This window comes from Hyla sarda, unplaced genomic scaffold (genome assembly GCF_029499605.1).
Source record: "Hyla sarda isolate aHylSar1 unplaced genomic scaffold, aHylSar1.hap1 scaffold_1834, whole genome shotgun sequence".
NCBI lineage: Eukaryota > Metazoa > Chordata > Amphibia > Anura > Hylidae > Hyla > Hyla sarda.
This window is the reverse complement of record NW_026608482.1, coordinates 1-24168: the sequence shown is the minus strand read 5'-3', so window position 1 is coordinate 24168 and position 24168 is coordinate 1. Positions and strand designations below refer to the sequence as shown.

Sequence of the window (24168 nt, the reverse complement as noted above, 5' to 3'; positions counted from 1 at the left end):
TAATGATAAAAACACCCATTTTCTTCTTCTAAAAATATGTCCCGCAGAGTACTTTAAAAAACAGGACCATACACTTTTCATAAAAAGTCCCCTAAAACACCAACTAAAAAACCTTAAGTATAAAAATTTTCTAATACAGGGAACCTGTTTTCCTCCATTTTCTTGTGACTTATACATAATATCTCTTTTTAATTTTTCTGCTTTAGAACTCCATAGAAACTCAAAGAGAATCCTCTGAAGTTGCCTAGACATAAGTTCATTAGGAGGATAAATCATATTTAAATAGAGCATAATGGGTATTAGCATAGCCTTAATCACCAAAATTTTACCTTCTAAGGATAATTTCCTAAGGGACCAAAAGTCTACCTTTTTCTTTACCTTTTCTTTTACCATTAGCCAACTTTCCTCACCATTGTTATTTTTATCAAAGATGACTCCAAGGATTTTTATTTTTTCTGACTGTAATTTTAGGTTTGGTATTTGCACGTTTTCCCATTTACCTATATAAAAACAGTCACATTTAGATAAATTAAGTTTAAAAGCAGAAGCTTTACAAAAGAAATCAGTAACATCCACAACTCTTTGTAAAGAGAAGGAACTTTCACAAAAAACATTAATATCATCCATATAGCCACACACTTTAAGGGTGGCACTATTACCTCCAGGAACTGGCACTCCTTTTATTATTTTATCATTCCTTATTAAGTTTAACAGAGGTTCTATTGCACATATGAACAGTATAGGAGACAGAGGGCAGCCTTGCTTTACCCCTGATGATAAATTAATAAAATCCGTAAGGAAACCATTTATTAAAATCCTGCTAAAAGAACCTTTATATAAGAGAGCAATTTGCTTAATAAATATGTTAGGAAAACCCATGCGTTGTAAAACCATCCATAAAAAACAATGTGATACTCTATCGAAAGCTTTATGAAAATCTAGAGATAGAATGGCTAGATTTTGATTCCGCTCTTGCTGATACCATATGACGTCCCTAATAGCATTTAAAGGTTCAGCTACACTCCTTCCTGGGACACCACATACCTGATCCACATGGATGACCTTGTACAAAAAAGGCTTCATTCTGTTAACAAAAATTTTTGACATAATCTTATAATCAACATTAAGAAGCGTAATTGGTCTCCAATTTTCTAAGCTGTTCCTATCCCCCTTTTTGGGGATCAGAGACACTATACCACTCCTCCAAGATAAAGGTAGAACATCAGAATTAAAAGCCTCCTTAAAAATATTAAGCAAATCATCTTTAAAAATTTCCCAAAAGGTTTTATAAAACTCTACAGGAAGTCCATCCGAACCTGGTGTTTTACCTGTGGATAAACTTTTAGCAGCAATTTCTAATTCTTGGCATCTTACTTCTGTGCAAAGTGCATCTTGGTCCTCCTTACTTAAACCACAATCTAAAGTGCTTAGGAGAAAATTAGCAGCAGATATATCAATGGGTTTCTCATTAAACAGATCTTGATAAAAGGATTTAGCTTTGGATAACATTCCTACATTAGTAGTTTCATCCTCAATGTTAATCATTAACTTTTTTGTTTCCATTACCTTTTTAAAAAAGAATCTTGTACACTTTTCATCCTTCTCTTTACATTCAACTTTGGAGTTAAAAATTATTTCTTTCCCTTTGTTAGTTATAGCCTTCTGAATATCACTTTTAACACTTAAAATCAGATCGTCTACATATACACCCAGCTCTTTGAGTTGATAATAGGTTTGTAGTTTTGTGTTAAGATCTCTATACCATTTCAATTTCTCTTTTGTTTTTTTAACACCCATCTTAATAAAATACTCTTTAAATTTTACCTTGCAGAATTCCCACCATCCTAAAAGAGAATTAAAATTAGTCCTTGAGGTCTGCAATTTTTTAAAAAGATAGATAAAATTACATTTAATTTCTTCATCTTCAAGCAAAGAGACATTCAGACGCCAGACTCCTTTGGCTCTGCAAACCCCATCAAACTTACATGTAGCAGATAGAATCTTATGATCTGAAAAAAAGGTAGAAGTCAATTGCATATTCCCATAAAATGCAAATCCAGAAGCAAAAATATAATCAATCCTTGACATATAAAGGCTATTCCCCAAGGTATACCCAGGGTCATTAGGGAAAGAGGTTCTCCACAAATCTTTTAAATTAAAATCAACTATAAAATCCTTTAGTTGTTTTTCAGTCTTATCTTTCCTTTGTTCAGATCCTCCAGCCCGCTCCTCTCCTGCCATTATACAATTAAAATCACCGGCGATGATAAGCGGGGATGAACCCGATAAATAAAACTGAATTTTCTCTAATAAATCAGATCTTTCATCCTTATCTGGAGAGGCATATACATTTAAAAGTCTCATATTCATGTCATTATAAATAATATGAACGAGTAGGGCTCTACCGGGTACAATGTCTGTGAAGGAGGTAACTTTATACTCACTGCTCTTGAACAGTATGCCAACACCAGTCACTTTCCTCTCATTATCCCCTGACCACACAGACGGGCCAAGAGTCCATTCAGATCTCAAAGATGAATAATTGATATCATAATCAATGGCACATTCCTGTAAAAATAAAATGTTTGTAGGCAAAGAAGACAAGAAAGAAAATAAAGCAGCCCTCCTCTCTGGGCTCTTCAAACTCCTCACATTGAAGGAGGAGATATTAACACTTGGTAGCTCCTGGGTCATTCATTATCCTCAGACAAAGAACCCCAATCTGTAGGTGGTGACACAAATTCCTCAATATTAACAGGGTCGGATGCTGTTATAACCTTTTGGCAGACAATCTCCACGTTCCCCTCGTCCGCACTAACTCGACCACTCCTTTTGATGTTAAGGCCCTTTTCCTCTTTCCGGTCTCTGCTTTTCCTCTTTCGCCGTTCTTCTACATCCATCTCCTCTGTATCCCTTCTGGGCGGTCCAGGACCTTCAACTTCCATGAGAGGAGAACCCCTCACTTCTGTCTCAGGTCCCACGACCTTCCCCGGGGACACAATGCTTTTGGAGACATGAGCCACAGCAGGTATCACAGGAATTCCGGTAGCAGAAGACTCAGGCGTCACTTTCAGGGTGTGGGTCTTAGGCACAGGCACAGCATCCATGGAGCTCTTCCTCATCGAGGGACCAGCCGACGTAGCCACAATATTGGCCCAGGAGCGTTGAGGACAATCCTTAAAAGCGTGTCCTTTCTGCTTACACACATTACACAGAATCTCATTTTGACAGTCCAAAGTGGTGTGGCCTTTTTGGCCACATCTTTTGCAAATAACCACTTCCTCTTTGCAAGATTCTTGTGTATGACCATATTCATGGCATTTCCTGCAATAATACGGCATCCCAGGGTAGAATAAATAGCCACGTTTACGCCCAATTAAAAAATTTGCAGGTGGGCGACACAGACCTCCAATTCCTCTCACATCTTCTCTGAACTTAACAGCAAACTTATGCTTTCCAGTCCAAAAGTCCATTGCATTCATTATTTTATGAGAGTATTTGACTTCCGCACAATATTGGTTTAAAAATAAGACAATGTCTCTTATATCCACGTATGGATCGTGCATAGTAACCACCAGTGGAACATCGCCATTAGAATATAGAGCAATGAAAACAAGTCCTTTCATATCCTCCTCATTGGCAAGCTCCCGAACTTTCTCAAACATATGGTCACATGCAGATGCGGAAGTCAAGGTAAGAATGAAAAGTCCTTTACCTGGGTCTTTTAGGCAAAACACATCTTCTCTCTGAATGTGCAATAAATCCAGCATAATTCTCTTGACAAAAAATTCCAAAGTCATCTTCTCCTTTTTCTCCTCATCCACTTCAATACGGAAGGTGTTCTTAATCCGAGTTTCAGTATGCGCAGCAAACCTAAGGGTCGCCATGGGGGATCGCCTTCCCGTTCTTTGTAAGTCCTCCTCCTATAGCAGCATGAGGCTTAAGACGGCTAAAAAACCGCCGATGCCTCAAGGCCGAAGGTTCGACGAACTCAGAGCCCCTTGACAAGATACAAGATCTTAGCCAAAAGGCCGAGAAGCGATAACCGTGAAAGGGGCGGGCCCAACAAGGTCCCCTTCATGGGCACTATCACTGCTTGCTGTCAGGGAGGCTGCCAGACAATTTTCCATGCACACTCTGGGCTGGGGGGCAGTCAACCACCAGTACACACAGCAGAACCTAAACCCATACCATTATTGCTAAGCAGCAAGACAGGGGCCCATTGCACTCCCACGGGGCCTTTTTAAATGCAATCCATAACCCGGATTTGCCAGGAACCCTTCTTACTCCTCCTACTTGCATGTGACACTGGGCTTAGGATCTGCATAGGAAACACACACACAAGCACACACCTACCTTTGTTGCCTGCAGATGCCTCCTTGGCTGTCCCCAAACGGTATCAAACCAACACCCACGGGAAGCTGTAAGCATAGAGGACATGCCTGCACCCCATTGGACTTACCTGTGTGGGTTAAATCCGGGTTATTTGACAACCTATGGCGGTGATGGTTCTGCTCAGGCAGGGCAGTGCTGATGCTCCTCATAAAGCTGTCGCTGCTGTGAAGGTTCTAGGTGACATCACAAATCCCTATGGTTACATACACAACAAAGCTGGGTTGTTGTTGTTTACACTCTGCAAGGCCTGTGGAAGTGAGTGACATCATAGCACTGTAGTTCTGAGGGTTCTAGATGGATGCAACAATCTCCTGTTGCTTCTATGAAGGCCATAATAGACGACATCACCAAACAGCTCCATAGTCACATACACAGCAAAGGAGAGATGTTGTTTACACCTAGTGATGTCAGTGGTATTGAGTGACATCACAGCACAGTGCTAAGGCTCCTGGGCCTGGACACAGCAGCGGCTGCAATATCTCAACGGAGAATACGTTTATATATATGTGTGTGTGTGCGCGTATATATATATATATATATATATATATATATATATATATATTTCTCCGCCGAAATCACTTTTAAACCCATTTCCACCTTTTTTTCCCTTCTCTTCCTCTTACTTTTTTTTCACGTTTTTTTACGTTTTTCTCCTTTTCGCCTCTTTTCTGGGCGTATTATTCTTCTTTTTCTTCTTTTTTTTCGTCTAATGCATACCCCATCAGTGCAGCAATGCTTATTCAATACCGCCAGCAGATGGAGACACTGGGGGATAATTTTCTAAGGATTTATACTGATTTTTCCTGTCTGAATTTGTCGCACAGAAAGTTGCAGGCCAAATATGTGTGACATTTCTGCGACTTTAGCTTCTAGAGCATTTTTACAACATTATACATAGGTGCTGAATACATAAAAAGCGACTGTTCAGCGACAGACAAGTCGCATCGGCTGAAAGTAGGCCAGAATGTCAGTCCATGTTGGAGCAGGTTTAGATACAGTCTAAAGTATAGATCTCAAAGTCTGTGCACAGAATTTAGCAAGGGCCTCGCACCTTCTGATGCATCAGGTAGGTGCACAATAGCATAGCCTAACCCTCTGTACTTTGGTCTATATTGATGCGGGACATAGACAGCCAGCTGATGACCAATCCATTAGTGCAATGGATGGCTGGAAGCATTTGTCTTTGCCTTTGCAATACCACAGAAGCAATGCATGGTCAATGTACAGCAATGACACACCTGTGTGAACAGCCAGGAGACCCCCCCCCCCCCCCCCATGTTATGTTACATAGTTACATAGTTAGTACGGTCGAAAAAAGACATATGTCCATCAAGTTCAACCAGGGAATTAAGGGGTAGGGGTGTGGCGCGATATTGGGGAAGGGATGAGATTTTATATTTCTTCATAAGCATTAATCTTATTTTGTCAATTAGGAACATTCAGCACCCACCCGCTATCAAGGCAGCTGCCTATCATGTCATGCCCTACCTGCACAGGTGTGCTGGCTACTCAAATGATCCAATTAAGGAGGCCATTTAGTCAGCAGCAGCAGAAGTCCTGTGCCTGGACGCTCCAACAGCGGCCAGACACAAGCAGAAGCAGCAGAAGCAGCAGCAGCAGCACCACCTTTTGTTTTTTGGCTGCAGCAGCAAGGCCCACAGGGCTGGCTAGCTGGCTAGCCAGCAAGCAGGTAGCAATGAAAGTAGGAATCTTTCTTTTTAACCCTGTAAGGGGGTGGTGCACTGTACCCGAAGATACTGCCATATCGGGTCAATGCATAGGGCGACGGAAGCAAGCTTCGAAATCGGCCCCCGTTCTCAAAAATCCATTTAATATATGGTCCCCAGATAGGGGACGTATCAGATATTAAACTGATAAGAACAGATACTACACTTGATCTTAGCCAAAAGGCCGAGAAGCGATAACCGTGAAAGGGGCGGGCCCAACAAGGTCCCCTTCATGGGCACTATCACTGCTTGCTGTCAGGGAGGCTGCCAGACAATTTTCCATGCACACTCTGGGCTGGGGGGCAGTCAACCACCAGTACACACAGCAGAACCTAAACCCATACCATTATTGCTAAGCAGCAAGACAGGGGCCCATTGCACTCCCACGGGGCCTTTTTAAATGCAATCCATAACCCGGATTTGCCAGGAACCCTTCTTACTCCTCCTACTTGCATGTGACACTGGGCTTAGGATCTGCATAGGAAACACACACACAAGCACACACCTACCTTTGTTGCCTGCAGATGCCTCCTTGGCTGTCCCCAAACGGTATCAAACCAACACCCACGGGAAGCTGTAAGCATAGAGGACATGCCTGCACCCCATTGGACTTACCTGTGTGGGTTAAATCCGGGTTATTTGACAACCTATGGCGGTGATGGTTCTGCTCAGGCAGAGCAGTGCTGATGCTCCTCATAAAGCTGTCGCTGCTGTGAAGGTTCTAGGTGACATCACAAATCCCTATGGTTACATACACAACAAAGCTGGGTTGTTGTTGTTTACACTCTGCAAGGCCTGTGGAAGTGAGTGACATCATAGCACTGTAGTTCTGAGGGTTCTAGATGGATGCAACAATCTCCTGTTGCTTCTATGAAGGCCATAATAGACGACATCACCAAACAGCTCCATAGTCACATACACAGCAAAGGAGAGATGTTGTTTACACCTAGTGATGTCAGTGGTATTGAGTGACATCACAGCACAGTGCTAAGGCTCCTGGGCCTGGACACAGCAGCGGCTGCAATATCTCAACGGAGAATACGTTTATATATATGTGTGTGTGTGCGCGTATATATATATATATATATATATATATATATATATATATATATATATATATATTTCTCCGCCGAAATCACTTTTAAACCCATTTCCACCTTTTTTTCCCTTCTCTTCCTCTTACTTTTTTTTCACGTTTTTTTACGTTTTTCTCCTTTTCGCCTCTTTTCTGGGCGTATTATTCTTCTTTTTCTTCTTTTTTTTCGTCTAATGCATACCCCATCAGTGCAGCAATGCTTATTCAATACCGCCAGCAGATGGAGACACTGGGGGATAATTTTCTAAGGATTTATACTGATTTTTCCTGTCTGAATTTGTCGCACAGAAAGTTGCAGGCCAAATATGTGTGACATTTCTGCGACTTTAGCTTCTAGAGCATTTTTACAACATTATACATAGGTGCTGAATACATAAAAAGCGACTGTTCAGCGACAGACAAGTCGCATCGGCTGAAAGTAGGCCAGAATGTCAGTCCATGTTGGAGCAGGTTTAGATACAGTCTAAAGTATAGATCTCAAAGTCTGTGCACAGAATTTAGCAAGGGCCTCGCACCTTCTGATGCATCAGGTAGGTGCACAATAGCATAGCCTAACCCTCTGTACTTTGGTCTATATTGATGCGGGACATAGACAGCCAGCTGATGACCAATCCATTAGTGCAATGGATGGCTGGAAGCATTTGTCTTTGCCTTTGAAATACCACAGAAGCAATGCATGGTCAATGTACAGCAATGACACACCTGTGTGAACAGCCAGGAGACCCCCCCCCCCCCCCCCCCCCCCCATGTTATGTTACATAGTTACATAGTTAGTACGGTCGAAAAAAGACATATGTCCATCAAGTTCAACCAGGGAATTAAGGGGTAGGGGTGTGGCGCGATATTGGGGAAGGGATGAGATTTTATATTTCTTCATAAGCATTAATCTTATTTTGTCAATTAGGAACATTCAGCACCCACCCGCTATCAAGGCAGCTGCCTATCATGTCATGCCCTACCTGCACAGGTGTGCTGGCTACTCAAATGATCCAATTAAGGAGGCCATTTAGTCAGCAGCAGCAGAAGTCCTGTGCCTGGACGCTCCAACAGCGGCCAGACACAAGCAGAAGCAGCAGAAGCAGCAGCAGCAGCACCACCTTTTGTTTTTTGGCTGCAGCAGCAAGGCCCACAGGGCTGGCTAGCTGGCTAGCCAGCAAGCAGGTAGCAATGAAAGTAGGAATCTTTCTTTTTAACCCTGTAAGGGGGTGGTGCACTGTACCCGAAGATACTGCCATATCGGGTCAATGCATAGGGCGACGGAAGCAAGCTTCGAAATCGGCCCCCGTTCTCAAAAATCCATTTAATATATGGTCCCCAGATAGGGGACGTATCAGATATTAAACTGATAAGAACAGATACTACACTTGATCTTAGCCAAAAGGCCGAGAAGCGATAACCGTGAAAGGGGCGGGCCCAACAAGGTCCCCTTCATGGGCACTATCACTGCTTGCTGTCAGGGAGGCTGCCAGACAATTTTCCATGCACACTCTGGGCTGGGGGGCAGTCAACCACCAGTACACACAGCAGAACCTAAACCCATACCATTATTGCTAAGCAGCAAGACAGGGGCCCATTGCACTCCCACGGGGCCTTTTTAAATGCAATCCATAACCCGGATTTGCCAGGAACCCTTCTTACTCCTCCTACTTGCATGTGACACTGGGCTTAGGATCTGCATAGGAAACACACACACAAGCACACACCTACCTTTGTTGCCTGCAGATGCCTCCTTGGCTGTCCCCAAACGGTATCAAACCAACACCCACGGGAAGCTGTAAGCATAGAGGACATGCCTGCACCCCATTGGACTTACCTGTGTGGGTTAAATCCGGGTTATTTGACAACCTATGGCGGTGATGGTTCTGCTCAGGCAGAGCAGTGCTGATGCTCCTCATAAAGCTGTCGCTGCTGTGAAGGTTCTAGGTGACATCACAAATCCCTATGGTTACATACACAACAAAGCTGGGTTGTTGTTGTTTACACTCTGCAAGGCCTGTGGAAGTGAGTGACATCATAGCACTGTAGTTCTGAGGGTTCTAGATGGATGCAACAATCTCCTGTTGCTTCTATGAAGGCCATAATAGACGACATCACCAAACAGCTCCATAGTCACATACACAGCAAAGGAGAGATGTTGTTTACACCTAGTGATGTCAGTGGTATTGAGTGACATCACAGCACAGTGCTAAGGCTCCTGGGCCTGGACACAGCAGCGGCTGCAATATCTCAACGGAGAATACGTTTATATATATGTGTGTGTGTGCGCGTATATATATATATATATATATATATATATATATATATATATATATATATATATTTCTCCGCCGAAATCACTTTTAAACCCATTTCCACCTTTTTTTCCCTTCTCTTCCTCTTACTTTTTTTTCACGTTTTTTTACGTTTTTCTCCTTTTCGCCTCTTTTCTGGGCGTATTATTCTTCTTTTTCTTCTTTTTTTTCGTCTAATGCATACCCCATCAGTGCAGCAATGCTTATTCAATACCGCCAGCAGATGGAGACACTGGGGGATAATTTTCTAAGGATTTATACTGATTTTTCCTGTCTGAATTTGTCGCACAGAAAGTTGCAGGCCAAATATGTGTGACATTTCTGCGACTTTAGCTTCTAGAGCATTTTTACAACATTATACATAGGTGCTGAATACATAAAAAGCGACTGTTCAGCGACAGACAAGTCGCATCGGCTGAAAGTAGGCCAGAATGTCAGTCCATGTTGGAGCAGGTTTAGATACAGTCTAAAGTATAGATCTCAAAGTCTGTGCACAGAATTTAGCAAGGGCCTCGCACCTTCTGATGCATCAGGTAGGTGCACAATAGCATAGCCTAACCCTCTGTACTTTGGTCTATATTGATGCGGGACATAGACAGCCAGCTGATGACCAATCCATTAGTGCAATGGATGGCTGGAAGCATTTGTCTTTGCCTTTGCAATACCACAGAAGCAATGCATGGTCAATGTACAGCAATGACACACCTGTGTGAACAGCCAGGAGACCCCCCCCCATGTTATGTTACATAGTTACATAGTTAGTACGGTCGAAAAAAGACATATGTCCATCAAGTTCAACCAGGGAATTAAGGGGTAGGGGTGTGGCGCGATATTGGGGAAGGGATGAGATTTTATATTTCTTCATAAGCATTAATCTTATTTTGTCAATTAGGAACATTCAGCACCCACCCGCTATCAAGGCAGCTGCCTATCATGTCATGCCCTCCTACCTGCACAGGTGTGCTGGCTACTCAAATGATCCAATTAAGGAGGCCATTTAGTCAGCAGCAGCAGAAGTCCTGTGCCTGGACGCTCCAACAGCGGCCAGACACAAGCAGAAGCAGCAGAAGCAGCAGCAGCAGCACCACCTTTTGTTTTTTGGCTGCAGCAGCAAGGCCCACAGGGCTGGCTAGCTGGCTAGCCAGCAAGCAGGTAGCAATGAAAGTAGGAATCTTTCTTTTTAACCCTGTAAGGGGGTGGTGCACTGTACCCGAAGATACTGCCATATCGGGTCAATGCATAGGGCGACGGAAGCAAGCTTCGAAATCGGCCCCCGTTCTCAAAAATCCATTTAATATATGGTCCCCAGATAGGGGACGTATCAGATATTAAACTGATAAGAACAGATACTACACTTGATCTTAGCCAAAAGGCCGAGAAGCGATAACCGTGAAAGGGGCGGGCCCAACAAGGTCCCCTTCATGGGCACTATCACTGCTTGCTGTCAGGGAGGCTGCCAGACAATTTTCCATGCACACTCTGGGCTGGGGGGCAGTCAACCACCAGTACACACAGCAGAACCTAAACCCATACCATTATTGCTAAGCAGCAAGACAGGGGCCCATTGCACTCCCACGGGGCCTTTTTAAATGCAATCCATAACCCGGATTTGCCAGGAACCCTTCTTACTCCTCCTACTTGCATGTGACACTGGGCTTAGGATCTGCATAGGAAACACACACACAAGCACACACCTACCTTTGTTGCCTGCAGATGCCTCCTTGGCTGTCCCCAAACGGTATCAAACCAACACCCACGGGAAGCTGTAAGCATAGAGGACATGCCTGCACCCCATTGGACTTACCTGTGTGGGTTAAATCCGGGTTATTTGACAACCTATGGCGGTGATGGTTCTGCTCAGGCAGAGCAGTGCTGATGCTCCTCATAAAGCTGTCGCTGCTGTGAAGGTTCTAGGTGACATCACAAATCCCTATGGTTACATACACAACAAAGCTGGGTTGTTGTTGTTTACACTCTGCAAGGCCTGTGGAAGTGAGTGACATCATAGCACTGTAGTTCTGAGGGTTCTAGATGGATGCAACAATCTCCTGTTGCTTCTATGAAGGCCATAATAGACGACATCACCAAACAGCTCCATAGTCACATACACAGCAAAGGAGAGATGTTGTTTACACCTAGTGATGTCAGTGGTATTGAGTGACATCACAGCACAGTGCTAAGGCTCCTGGGCCTGGACACAGCAGCGGCTGCAATATCTCAACGGAGAATACGTTTATATATATGTGTGTGTGTGCGCGTATATATATATATATATATATATATATATTTCTCCGCCGAAATCACTTTTAAACCCATTTCCACCTTTTTTTCCCTTCTCTTCCTCTTACTTTTTTTTCACGTTTTTTTACGTTTTTCTCCTTTTCGCCTCTTTTCTGGGCGTATTATTCTTCTTTTTCTTCTTTTTTTTCGTCTAATGCATACCCCATCAGTGCAGCAATGCTTATTCAATACCGCCAGCAGATGGAGACACTGGGGGATAATTTTCTAAGGATTTATACTGATTTTTCCTGTCTGAATTTGTCGCACAGAAAGTTGCAGGCCAAATATGTGTGACATTTCTGCGACTTTAGCTTCTAGAGCATTTTTACAACATTATACATAGGTGCTGAATACATAAAAAGCGACTGTTCAGCGACAGACAAGTCGCATCGGCTGAAAGTAGGCCAGAATGTCAGTCCATGTTGGAGCAGGTTTAGATACAGTCTAAAGTATAGATCTCAAAGTCTGTGCACAGAATTTAGCAAGGGCCTCGCACCTTCTGATGCATCAGGTAGGTGCACAATAGCATAGCCTAACCCTCTGTACTTTGGTCTATATTGATGCGGGACATAGACAGCCAGCTGATGACCAATCCATTAGTGCAATGGATGGCTGGAAGCATTTGTCTTTGCCTTTGCAATACCACAGAAGCAATGCATGGTCAATGTACAGCAATGACACACCTGTGTGAACAGCCAGGAGACCCCACCCCATGTTATGTTACATAGTTACATAGTTAGTACGGTCGAAAAAAGACATATGTCCATCAAGTTCAACCAGGGAATTAAGGGGTAGGGGTGTGGCGCGATATTGGGGAAGGGATGAGATTTTATATTTCTTCATAAGCATTAATCTTATTTTGTCAATTAGGAACATTCAGCACCCACCCGCTATCAAGGCAGCTGCCTATCATGTCATGCCCTACCTGCACAGGTGTGCTGGCTACTCAAATGATCCAATTAAGGAGGCCATTTAGTCAGCAGCAGCAGAAGTCCTGTGCCTGGACGCTCCAACAGCGGCCAGACACAAGCAGAAGCAGCAGAAGCAGCAGCAGCAGCAGCAGCAGCACCACCTTTTGTTTTTTGGCTGCAGCAGCAAGGCCCACAGGGCTGGCTAGCTGGCTAGCCAGCAAGCAGGTAGCAATGAAAGTAGGAATCTTTCTTTTTAACCCTGTAAGGGGGTGGTGCACTGTACCCGAAGATACTGCCATATCGGGTCAATGCATAGGGCGACGGAAGCAAGCTTCGAAATCGGCCCCCGTTCTCAAAAATCCATTTAATATATGGTCCCCAGATAGGGGACGTATCAGATATTAAACTGATAAGAACAGATACTACACTTGATCTTAGCCAAAAGGCCGAGAAGCGATAACCGTGAAAGGGGCGGGCCCAACAAGGTCCCCTTCATGGGCACTATCACTGCTTGCTGTCAGGGAGGCTGCCAGACAATTTTCCATGCACACTCTGGGCTGGGGGGCAGTCAACCACCAGTACACACAGCAGAACCTAAACCCATACCATTATTGCTAAGCAGCAAGACAGGGGCCCATTGCACTCCCACGGGGCCTTTTTAAATGCAATCCATAACCCGGATTTGCCAGGAACCCTTCTTACTCCTCCTACTTGCATGTGACACTGGGCTTAGGATCTGCATAGGAAACACACACACAAGCACACACCTACCTTTGTTGCCTGCAGATGCCTCCTTGGCTGTCCCCAAACGGTATCAAACCAACACCCACGGGAAGCTGTAAGCATAGAGGACATGCCTGCACCCCATTGGACTTACCTGTGTGGGTTAAATCCGGGTTATTTGACAACCTATGGCGGTGATGGTTCTGCTCAGGCAGAGCAGTGCTGATGCTCCTCATAAAGCTGTCGCTGCTGTGAAGGTTCTAGGTGACATCACAAATCCCTATGGTTACATACACAACAAAGCTGGGTTGTTGTTGTTTACACTCTGCAAGGCCTGTGGAAGTGAGTGACATCATAGCACTGTAGTTCTGAGGGTTCTAGATGGATGCAACAATCTCCTGTTGCTTCTATGAAGGCCATAATAGACGACATCACCAAACAGCTCCATAGTCACATACACAGCAAAGGAGAGATGTTGTTTACACCTAGTGATGTCAGTGGTATTGAGTGACATCACAGCACAGTGCTAAGGCTCCTGGGCCTGGACACAGCAGCGGCTGCAATATCTCAACGGAGAATACGTTTATATATATGTGTGTGTGTGCGCGTATATATATATATATATATATATATATATATATATATATTTCTCCGCCGAAATCACTTTTAAACCCATTTCCACCTTTTTTTCCCTTCTCTTCCTCTTACTTTTTTTTCACGTTTTTTTAAGTTTTTCTCCTTTTCGCCTCTTTTCTGGGCGTATTATTCTTCTTTTTCTTCTTTTTTTTCGTCTAATGCATACCCCATCAGTGCAGCAATGCTTATTCAATACCGCCAGCAGATGGAGACACTGGGGGATAATTTTCTAAGGATTTATACTGATTTTTCCTGTCTGAATTTGTCGCACAGAAAGTTGCAGGCCAAATATGTGTGACATTTCTGCGACTTTAGCTTCTAGAGCATTTTTACAACATTATACATAGGTGCTGAATACATAAAAAGCGACTGTTCAGCGACAGACAAGTCGCATCGGCTGAAAGTAGGCCAGAATGTCAGTCCATGTTGGAGCAGGTTTAGATACAGTCTAAAGTATAGATCTCAAAGTCTGTGCACAGAATTTAGCAAGGGCCTCGCACCTTCTGATGCATCAGGTAGGTGCACAATAGCATAGCCTAACCCTCTGTACTTTGGTCTATATTGATGCGGGACATAGACAGCCAGCTGATGACCAATCCATTAGTGCAATGGATGGCTGGAAGCATTTGTCTTTGCCTTTGCAATACCACAGAAGCAATGCATGGTCAATGTACAGCAATGACACACCTGTGTGAACAGCCAGGAGACCCCCCCCCCCCCCCATGTTATGTTACATAGTTACATAGTTAGTACGGTCGAAAAAAGACATATGTCCATCAAGTTCAACCAGGGAATTAAGGGGTAGGGGTGTGGCGCGATATTGGGGAAGGGATGAGATTTTATATTTCTTCATAAGCATTAATCTTATTTTGTCAATTAGGAACATTCAGCATCCACCCGCTATCAAGGCAGCTGCCTATCATGTCATGCCCTACCTGCACAGGTGTGCTGGCTACTCAAATGATCCAATTAAGGAGGCCATTTAGTCAGCAGCAGCAGAAGTCCTGTGCCTGGACGCTCCAACAGCGGCCAGACACAAGCAGAAGCAGCAGAAGCAGCAGCAGCAGCACCACCTTTTGTTTTTTGGCTGCAGCAGCAAGGCCCACAGGGCTGGCTAGCTGGCTAGCCAGCAAGCAGGTAGCAATGAAAGTAGGAATCTTTCTTTTTAACCCTGTAAGGGGGTGGTGCACTGTACCCGAAGATACTGCCATATCGGGTCAATGCATAGGGCGACGGAAGCAAGCTTCGAAATCGGCCCCCGTTCTCAAAAATCCATTTAATATATGGTCCCCAGATAGGGGACGTATCAGATATTAAACTGATAAGAACAGATACTACACTTGATCTTAGCCAAAAGGCCGAGAAGCGATAACCGTGAAAGGGGCGGGCCCAACAAGGTCCCCTTCATGGGCACTATCACTGCTTGCTGTCAGGGAGGCTGCCAGACAATTTTCCATGCACACTCTGGGCTGGGGGGCAGTCAACCACCAGTACACACAGCAGAACCTAAACCCATACCATTATTGCTAAGCAGCAAGACAGGGGCCCATTGCACTCCCACGGGGCCTTTTTAAATGCAATCCATAACCCGGATTTGCCAGGAACCCTTCTTACTCCTCCTACTTGCATGTGACACTGGGCTTAGGATCTGCATAGGAAACACACACACAAGCACACACCTACCTTTGTTGCCTGCAGATGCCTCCTTGGCTGTCCCCAAACGGTATCAAACCAACACCCACGGGAAGCTGTAAGCATAGAGGACATGCCTGCACCCCATTGGACTTACCTGTGTGGGTTAAATCCGGGTTATTTGACAACCTATGGCGGTGATGGTTCTGCTCAGGCAGAGCAGTGCTGATGCTCCTCATAAAGCTGTCGCTGCTGTGAAGGTTCTAGGTGACATCACAAATCCCTATGGTTACATACACAACAAAGCTGGGTTGTTGTTGTTTACACTCTGCAAGGCCTGTGGAAGTGAGTGACATCATAGCACTGTAGTTCTGAGGGTTCTAGATGGATGCAACAATCTCCTGTTGCTTCTATGAAGGCCATAATAGACGACATCACCAAACAGCTCCATAGTCACATACACAGCAAAGGAGAGATGTTGTTTACACCTAGTGATGTCAGTGGTATTGAGTGACATCACAGCACAGTGCTAAGGCTCCTGGGCCTGGACACAGCAGCGGCTGCAATATCTCAACGGAGAATACGTTTATATATATGTGTGTGTGTGCGCGTATATATATATATATATATATATATATATATTTCTCCGCCGAAATCACTTTTAAACCCATTTCCACCTTTTTTTCCCTTCTCTTCCTCTTACTTTTTTTTCACGTTTTTTTACGTTTTTCTCCTTTTCGCCTCTTTTCTGGGCGTATTATTCTTCTTTTTCTTCTTTTTTTTCGTCTAATGCATACCCCATCAGTGCAGCAATGCTTATTCAATACCGCCAGCAGATGGAGACACTGGGGGATAATTTTCTAAGGATTTATACTGATTTTTCCTGTCTGAATTTGTCGCACAGAAAGTTGCAGGCCAAATATGTGTGACATTTCTGCGACTTTAGCTTCTAGAGCATTTTTACAACATTATACATAGGTGCTGAATACATAAAAAGCGACTGTTCAGCGACAGACAAGTCGCATCGGCTGAAAGTAGGCCAGAATGTCAGTCCATGTTGGAGCAGGTTTAGATACAGTCTAAAGTATAGATCTCAAAGTCTGTGCACAGAATTTAGCAAGGGCCTCGCACCTTCTGATGCATCAGGTAGGTGCACAATAGCATAGCCTAACCCTCTGTACTTTGGTCTATATTGATGCGGGACATAGACAGCCAGCTGATGACCAATCCATTAGTGCAATGGATGGCTGGAAGCATTTGTCTTTGCCTTTGCAATACCACAGAAGCAATGCATGGTCAATGTACAGCAATGACACACCTGTGTGAACAGCCAGGAGACCCCCCCCCCCCCCCCATGTTATGTTACATAGTTACATAGTTAGTACGGTCGAAAAAAGACATATGTCCATCAAGTTCAACCAGGGAATTAAGGGGTAGGGGTGTGGCGCGATATTGGGGAAGGGATGAGATTTTATATTTCTTCATAAGCATTAATCTTATTTTGTCAATTAGGAACATTCAGCACCCACCCGCTATCAAGGCAGCTGCCTATCATGTCATGCCCTACCTGCACAGGTGTGCTGGCTACTCAAATGATCCAATTAAGGAGGCCATTTAGTCAGCAGCAGCAGAAGTCCTGTGCCTGGACGCTCCAACAGCGGCCAGACACAAGCAGAAGCAGCAGAAGCAGCAGCAGCAGCACCACCTTTTGTTTTTTGGCTGCAGCAGCAAGGCCCACAGGGCTGGCTAGCTGGCTAGCCAGCAAGCAGGTAGCAATGAAAGTAGGAATCTTTCTTTTTAACCCTGTAAGGGGGTGGTGCACTGTACCCGAAGATACTGCCATATCGGGTCAATGCATAGGGCGACGGAAGCAAGCTTCGAAATCGGCCCCCGTTCTCAAAAATCCATTTAATATATGGTCCCCAGATAGGGGACGTATCAGATATTAAACTGATAAGAACAGATACTACACTTGATCTTAGCCAAAAGGCCGAGAAGCGATAACCGTGAAAGGGGCGGGCCCAACAAGGTCCCCTTCATGGGCACTATCACTGCTTGCTGTCAGGGAGGCTGCCAGACAATTTTCCATGCACACTCTGGGCTGGGGGGCAGTCAACCACCAGTACACACAGCAGAACCTAAACCCATACCATTATTGCTAAGCAGCAAGACAGGGGCCCATTGCACTCCCACGGGGCCTTTTTAAATGCAATCCATAACCCGGATTTGCCAGGAACCCTTCTTACTCCTCCTACTTGCATGTGACACTGGGCTTAGGATCTGCATAGGAAACACACACACAAGCACACACCTACCTTTGTTGCCTGCAGATGCCTCCTTGGCTGTCCCCAAACGGTATCAAACCAACACCCACGGGAAGCTGTAAGCATAGAGGACATGCCTGCACCCCATTGGACTTACCTGTGTGGGTTAAATCCGGGTTATTTGACAACCTATGGCGGTGATGGTTCTGCTCAGGCAGAGCAGTGCTGATGCTCCTCATAAAGCTGTCGCTGCTGTGAAGGTTCTAGGTGACATCACAAATCCCTATGGTTACATACACAACAAAGCTGGGTTGTTGTTGTTTACACTCTGCAAGGCCTGTGGAAGTGAGTGACATCATAGCACTGTAGTTCTGAGGGTTCTAGATGGATGCAACAATCTCCTGTTGCTTCTATGAAGGCCATAATAGACGACATCACCAAACAGCTCCATAGTCACATACACAGCAAAGGAGAGATGTTGTTTACACCTAGTGATGTCAGTGGTATTGAGTGACATCACAGCACAGTGCTAAGGCTCCTGGGCCTGGACACAGCAGCGGCTGCAATATCTCAACGGAGAATACGTTTATATATATGTGTGTGTGTGCGCGTATATATATATATATATATATATATATATATATATATATATATATTCTCCGCCGAAATCACTTTTAAACCCATTTCCACCTTTTTTTCCCTTCTCTTCCTCTTACTTTTTTTTCACGTTTTTTTACGTTTTTCTCCTTTTCGCCTCTTTTCTGGGCGTATTATTCTTCTTTTTCTTCTTTTTTTTCGTCTAATGCATACCCCATCAGTGCAGCAATGCTTATTCAATACCGCCAGCAGATGGAGACACTGGGGGATAATTTTCTAAGGATTTATACTGATTTTTCCTGTCTGAATTTGTCGCACAGAAAGTTGCAGGCCAAATATGTGTGACATTTCTGCGACTTTAGCTTCTAGAGCATTTTTACAACATTATACATAGGTGCTGAATACATAAAAAGCGACTGTTCAGCGACAGACAAGTCGCATCGGCTGAAAGTAGGCCAGAATGTCAGTCCATGTTGGAGCAGGTTTAGATACAGTCTAAAGTATAGATCTCAAAGTCTGTGCACAGAATTTAGCAAGGGCCTCGCACCTTCTGATGCATCAGGTAGGTGCACAATAGCATAGCCTAACCCTCTGTACTTTGGTCTATATTGATGCGGGACATAGACAGCCAGCTGATGACCAATCCATTAGTGCAATGGATGGCTGGAAGCATTTGTCTTTGCCTTTGCAATACCACAGAAGCAATGCATGGTCAATGTACAGCAATGACACACCTGTGTGAACAGCCAGGAGACCCCCCCCCCCCCCCCCATGTTATGTTACATAGTTACATAGTTAGTACGGTCGAAAAAAGACATATGTCCATCAAGTTCAACCAGGGAATTAAGGGGTAGGGGTGTGGCGCGATATTGGGGAAGGGATGAGATTTTATATTTCTTCATAAGCATTAATCTTATTTTGTCAATTAGGAACATTCAGCACCCACCCGCTATCAAGGCAGCTGCCTATCATGTCATGCCCTACCTGCACAGGTGTGCTGGCTACTCAAATGATCCAATTAAGGAGGCCATTTAGTCAGCAGCAGCAGAAGTCCTGTGCCTGGACGCTCCAACAGCGGCCAGACACAAGCAGAAGCAGCAGAAGCAGCAGCAGCAGCACCACCTTTTGTTTTTTGGCTGCAGCAGCAAGGCCCACAGGGCTGGCTAGCTGGCTAGCCAGCAAGCAGGTAGCAATGAAAGTAGGAATCTTTCTTTTTAACCCTGTAAGGGGGTGGTGCACTGTACCCGAAGATACTGCCATATCGGGTCAATGCATAGGGCGACGGAAGCAAGCTTCGAAATCGGCCCCCGTTCTCAAAAATCCATTTAATATATGGTCCCCAGATAGGGGACGTATCAGATATTAAACTGATAAGAACAGATACTACACTTGATCTTAGCCAAAAGGCCGAGAAGCGATAACCGTGAAAGGGGCGGGCCCAACAAGGTCCCCTTCATGGGCACTATCACTGCTTGCTGTCAGGGAGGCTGCCAGACAATTTTCCATGCACACTCTGGGCTGGGGGGCAGTCAACCACCAGTACACACAGCAGAACCTAAACCCATACCATTATTGCTAAGCAGCAAGACAGGGGCCCATTGCACTCCCACGGGGCCTTTTTAAATGCAATCCATAACCCGGATTTGCCAGGAACCCTTCTTACTCCTCCTACTTGCATGTGACACTGGGCTTAGGATCTGCATAGGAAACACACACACAAGCACACACCTACCTTTGTTGCCTGCAGATGCCTCCTTGGCTGTCCCCAAACGGTATCAAACCAACACCCACGGGAAGCTGTAAGCATAGAGGACATGCCTGCACCCCATTGGACTTACCTGTGTGGGTTAAATCCGGGTTATTTGACAACCTATGGCGGTGATGGTTCTGCTAAGGCAGAGCAGTGCTGATGCTCCTCATAAAGCTGTCGCTGCTGTGAAGGTTCTAGGTGACATCACAAATCCCTATGGTTACATACACAACAAAGCTGGGTTGTTGTTGTTTACACTCTGCAAGGCCTGTGGAAGTGAGTGACATCATAGCACTGTAGTTCTGAGGGTTCTAGATGGATGCAACAATCTCCTGTTGCTTCTATGAAGGCCATAATAGACGACATCACCAAACAGCTCCATAGTCACATACACAGCAAAGGAGAGATGTTGTTTACACCTAGTGATGTCAGTGGTATTGAGTGACATCACAGCACAGTGCTAAGGCTCCTGGGCCTGGACACAGCAGCGGCTGCAATATCTCAACGGAGAATACGTTTATATATATGTGTGTGTGTGCGCGTATATATATATATATATATATATATATATATATATATATATATATATATTCTCCGCCGAAATCACTTTTAAACCCATTTCCACCTTTTTTTCCCTTCTCTTCCTCTTACTTTTTTTTCACGTTTTTTTACGTTTTTCTCCTTTTCGCCTCTTTTCTGGGCGTATTATTCTTCTTTTTCTTCTTTTTTTTCGTCTAATGCATACCCCATCAGTGCAGCAATGCTTATTCAATACCGCCAGCAGATGGAGACACTGGGGGATAATTTTCTAAGGATTTATACTGATTTTTCCTGTCTGAATTTGTCGCACAGAAAGTTGCAGGCCAAATATGTGTGACATTTCTGCGACTTTAGCTTCTAGAGCATTTTTACAACATTATACATAGGTGCTGAATACATAAAAAGCGACTGTTCAGCGACAGACAAGTCGCATCGGCTGAAAGTAGGCCAGAATGTCAGTCCATGTTGGAGCAGGTTTAGATACAGTCTAAAGTATAGATCTCAAAGTCTGTGCACAGAATTTAGCAAGGGCCTCGCACCTTCTGATGCATCAGGTAGGTGCACAATAGCATAGCCTAACCCTCTGTACTTTGGTCTATATTGATGCGGGACATAGACAGCCAGCTGATGACCAATCCATTAGTGCAATGGATGGCTGGAAGCATTTGTCTTTGCCTTTGCAATACCACAGAAGCAATGCATGGTCAATGTACAGCAATGACACACCTGTGTGAACAGCCAGGAGACCCCCCCCCCCCCCCCCATGTTATGTTACATAGTTACATAGTTAGTACGGTCGAAAAAAGACATATGTCCATCAAGTTCAACCAGGGAATTAAGGGGTAGGGGTGTGGCGCGATATTGGGGAAGGGATGAGATTTTATATTTCTTCATAAGCATTAATCTTATTTTGTCAATTAGGAACATTCAGCACCCACCCGCTATCAAGGCAGCTGCCTATCATGTCATGCCCTACCTGCACAGGTGTGCTGGCTACTCAAATGATCCAATTAAGGAGGCCATTTAGTCAGCAGCAGCAGAAGTCCTGTGCCTGGACGCTCCAACAGCGGCCAGACACAAGCAGAAGCAGCAGAAGCAGCAGCAGCAGCACCACCTTTTGTTTTTTGGCTGCAGCAGCAAGGCCCACAGGGCTGGCTAGCTGGCTAGCCAGCAAGCAGGTAGCAATGAAAGTAGGAATCTTTCTTTTTAACCCTGTAAGGGGGTGGTGCACTGTACCCGAAGATACTGCCATATCGGGTCAATGCATAGGGCGACGGAAGCAAGCTTCGAAATCGGCCCCCGTTCTCAAAAATCCATTTAATATATGGTCCCCAGATAGGGGACGTATCAGATATTAAACTGATAAGAACAGATACTACACTTGATCTTAGCCAAAAGGCCGAGAAGCGATAACCGTGAAAGGGGCGGGCCCAACAAGGTCCCCTTCATGGGCACTATCACTGCTTGCTGTCAGGGAGGCTGCCAGACAATTTTCCATGCACACTCTGGGCTGGGGGGCAGTCAACCACCAGTACACACAGCAGAACCTAAACCCATACCATTATTGCTAAGCAGCAAGACAGGGGCCCATTGCACTCCCACGGGGCCTTTTTAAATGCAATCCATAACCCGGATTTGCCAGGAACCCTTCTTACTCCTCCTACTTGCATGTGACACTGGGCTTAGGATCTGCATAGGAAACACACACACAAGCACACACCTACCTTTGTTGCCTGCAGATGCCTCCTTGGCTGTCCCCAAACGGTATCAAACCAACACCCACGGGAAGCTGTAAGCATAGAGGACATGCCTGCACCCCATTGGACTTACCTGTGTGGGTTAAATCCGGGTTATTTGACAACCTATGGCGGTGATGGTTCTGCTCAGGCAGAGCAGTGCTGATGCTCCTCATAAAGCTGTCGCTGCTGTGAAGGTTCTAGGTGACATCACAAATCCCTATGGTTACATACACAACAAAGCTGGGTTGTTGTTGTTTACACTCTGCAAGGCCTGTGGAAGTGAGTGACATCATAGCACTGTAGTTCTGAGGGTTCTAGATGGATGCAACAATCTCCTGTTGCTTCTATGAAGGCCATAATAGACGACATCACCAAACAGCTCCATAGTCACATACACAGCAAAGGAGAGATGTTGTTTACACCTAGTGATGTCAGTGGTATTGAGTGACATCACAGCACAGTGCTAAGGCTCCTGGGCCTGGACACAGCAGCGGCTGCAATATCTCAACGGAGAATACGTTTATATATATGTGTGTGTGTGCGCGTATATATATATATATATATATATATATATATATATATATATATATTTCTCCGCCGAAATCACTTTTAAACCCATTTCCACCTTTTTTTCCCTTCTCTTCCTCTTACTTTTTTTTCACGTTTTTTTACGTTTTTCTCCTTTTCGCCTCTTTTCTGGGCGTATTATTCTTCTTTTTCTTCTTTTTTTTCGTCTAATGCATACCCCATCAGTGCAGCAATGCTTATTCAATACCGCCAGCAGATGGAGACACTGGGGGATAATTTTCTAAGGATTTATACTGATTTTTCCTGTCTGAATTTGTCGCACAGAAAGTTGCAGGCCAAATATGTGTGACATTTCTGCGACTTTAGCTTCTAGAGCATTTTTACAACATTATACATAGGTGCTGAATACATAAAAAGCGACTGTTCAGCGACAGACAAGTCGCATCGGCTGAAAGTAGGCCAGAATGTCAGTCCATGTTGGAGCAGGTTTAGATACAGTCTAAAGTATAGATCTCAAAGTCTGTGCACAGAATTTAGCAAGGGCCTCGCACCTTCTGATGCATCAGGTAGGTGCACAATAGCATAGCCTAACCCTCTGTACTTTGGTCTATATTGATGCGGGACATAGACAGCCAGCTGATGACCAATCCATTAGTGCAATGGATGGCTGGAAGCATTTGTCTTTGCCTTTGCAATACCACAGAAGCAATGCATGGTCAATGTACAGCAATGACACACCTGTGTGAACAGCCAGGAGACCCCCCCCCCCCCCCCCCCATGTTATGTTACATAGTTACATAGTTAGTACGGTCGAAAAAAGACATATGTCCATCAAGTTCAACCAGGGAATTAAGGGGTAGGGGTGTGGCGCGATATTGGGGAAGGGATGAGATTTTATATTTCTTCATAAGCATTAATCTTATTTTGTCAATTAGGAACATTCAGCACCCACCCGCTATCAAGGCAGCTGCCTATCATGTCATGCCCTACCTGCACAGGTGTGCTGGCTACTCAAATGATCCAATTAAGGAGGCCATTTAGTCAGCAGCAGCAGAAGTC

At 44.6% G+C, this 24168-nt stretch overlaps 8 non-coding genes across 8 annotated transcripts; all 8 read right to left on the bottom strand.

The window, feature by feature from the left end:
• Nucleotides 1–6127: 6127 nt before the first annotated feature.
• LOC130314550 (U2 spliceosomal RNA) lies at nt 6128–6318 on the bottom strand. The gene has a single exon (XR_008862210.1). It is a non-coding gene; the product is annotated as a U2 spliceosomal RNA (small nuclear RNA).
• A 2103-nt stretch (nt 6319–8421) lies between these two features.
• On the bottom strand, nt 8422–8612 carry LOC130314549 (U2 spliceosomal RNA). Its single transcript, XR_008862209.1, has one exon. It is a non-coding gene; the product is annotated as a U2 spliceosomal RNA (small nuclear RNA).
• Nucleotides 8613–10703: 2091 nt separating this feature from the next.
• Nucleotides 10704–10894, bottom strand: LOC130314548 (U2 spliceosomal RNA). Its single transcript, XR_008862208.1, has one exon. It is a non-coding gene; the product is annotated as a U2 spliceosomal RNA (small nuclear RNA).
• Nucleotides 10895–12967: 2073 nt separating this feature from the next.
• LOC130314575 (U2 spliceosomal RNA) lies at nt 12968–13158 on the bottom strand. The gene has a single exon (XR_008862233.1). It is a non-coding gene; the product is annotated as a U2 spliceosomal RNA (small nuclear RNA).
• A 2080-nt stretch (nt 13159–15238) lies between these two features.
• LOC130314574 (U2 spliceosomal RNA) lies at nt 15239–15429 on the bottom strand. The gene has a single exon (XR_008862232.1). It is a non-coding gene; the product is annotated as a U2 spliceosomal RNA (small nuclear RNA).
• Nucleotides 15430–17502: 2073 nt separating this feature from the next.
• On the bottom strand, nt 17503–17693 carry LOC130314571 (U2 spliceosomal RNA). The gene has a single exon (XR_008862229.1). It is a non-coding gene; the product is annotated as a U2 spliceosomal RNA (small nuclear RNA).
• Nucleotides 17694–19780: 2087 nt separating this feature from the next.
• On the bottom strand, nt 19781–19971 carry LOC130314559 (U2 spliceosomal RNA). The gene has a single exon (XR_008862218.1). It is a non-coding gene; the product is annotated as a U2 spliceosomal RNA (small nuclear RNA).
• A 2091-nt stretch (nt 19972–22062) lies between these two features.
• On the bottom strand, nt 22063–22253 carry LOC130314547 (U2 spliceosomal RNA). The gene has a single exon (XR_008862207.1). It is a non-coding gene; the product is annotated as a U2 spliceosomal RNA (small nuclear RNA).
• Between the last annotated feature and the right edge of the window lie 1915 nt (nt 22254–24168).